This window comes from Pyrgilauda ruficollis, unplaced genomic scaffold, assembly GCF_017590135.1.
Source record: "Pyrgilauda ruficollis isolate IOZ18807 unplaced genomic scaffold, ASM1759013v1 scaffold29, whole genome shotgun sequence".
NCBI classification, from domain to species: domain Eukaryota; kingdom Metazoa; phylum Chordata; class Aves; order Passeriformes; family Passeridae; genus Pyrgilauda; species Pyrgilauda ruficollis.
The window spans coordinates 3,814,342-3,816,112 of NW_024524266.1; positions in this window are offsets into that span (position 1 = coordinate 3,814,342).

The following is a 1,771-nucleotide window of genomic DNA, read 5'->3' on the forward strand; positions in this document are numbered from 1 at the left end:
CAATTGTTGAGGCTTCCTTTCTTTTTAAAATTTTTCTTCCTCATGCAAACGACAGGAACAGAAATTACAAGTGAGAATATTCCCTATTATATTCTGAAAATGTTTCCCATTTTTTGTGTTTCCTTTGCTTAACAACGTTTTTTTAATAAAAAAACACAAAGGGCAAAACAAACAGAATATCTTCACCTTTTTCAGTAGCTGAAACATTACAATTCCTTTCTTCATTTCTTTTGATTTGAAGAATATAATAGAAAGCAAGAGAGGAAAACCCTTCTAATTTTTTAATTTTTTCATTATTTTTGAATAGTATCTTGTATGGCTGGATAGCTGAAGGATAAGCTCTGAATGTGTATTAAAATTCTGGGGCTCTTGCTACATAGTTCTACAGAAGCAAGGTCCATGTCCAGTCTATTTAAATTCAAACCTTTATTATATGGAGTGTCTTGTATTCATGTAAAACAAAGATACAGATCACATTTTCAAATCATGGAATCTCTCTGTTTTAACATTGGACAATATATCAGAGAACAACAATATCATGAAAAGAAAGGATTTCTGAGATAAATGAATAGATGGGTCTATAGTGTTTCTAAAATTCATCACGTTTCAGTTCTAGACCTGTAAAATCAGTGTACTCCAAAAGTGCTACTTGCTTTTTACATATTTAAAGTTTTGAGCAACACTGACAAGTTGAAGGTTAGAGATCTGCTTGATACTATTCAGGCATTATTTTCAGCAAAGTAAATCGACATCAGTTGCAGATATGTAAATCTGATATAAAAAGGGTCTTTTAAGATCACCTTTAGAGTGAGTTAAGGAGCTGAGAGGCATGGAGATGAAAAAGAAAATAAGTTTCACGTTATCTAAAATGACTGCTTCTCATCCCGTTTACCATGCTTCTCATGGGAAAATTATGACATTAGGTTGTGAAGACTTTTTTGACTTGTAGCTGATAGCTACAATAGCTATATATAATAGCTGATCTGCCCAGCTATTATTATCAGGGCATTGCAACAATTTAGCAAATTTCAACATGTAACACAGCATGTTAGTTGTTATGGCTAATTTGAATTATTCGAGGGGAATAAAATGAATAGCATGCTGTAGAAAATGAATAGCATGCAGAAATCCTTTTATTTGTTTCTTTCACAATTATCATAACTTTATCTGAGTCCTTTAATAAGGACAATGGGCTCTTTGGTGATTAAAAAATTATAGAGTTTAATAACAAAGTTAGATTGCATGGCTTCATTACTGGCCTTATCTTAAAATACAAGTTTTAATGGTCCAAGAAAACTCAATTCCATGCTAGAAATTACAGCTAATAGATCTCTGTCTTGTAGGAGACTTTAGTAGTAATATAAGAAATAGTTACTGTAAATTCTCAAGGAAAAAGCACAGGACAAAATTTGAGAACTATAGGTCAAGGCACTGCTTTCCCAAATTCTATCTGCCAACAAACCTGGCCTTAGTAAAAATTAGCAGCAGGGTAGCATAGTGTAAAATTTATTTGTTCAGGTAATTGAAAAACTCTTTGAGAGAAAAATGGTCATCGGTTTCCTTCAGAGAACCTAAAACAAGCTTTGGAGAGGAAAGAGAGAGATCCTTTACAGGTAATCTGTAGTACACCACTGAGAAAGATGATAGATACAAATCAAGAGAAACAAACTGAAATTCATGGTTTTTTCACTCCTATCACTTTTTTGGTGTTTTATTATTTTTTTCACTCAGCTATCAGGTGGTGTCTGTCTCAAAGTACAGTGCAGAAATG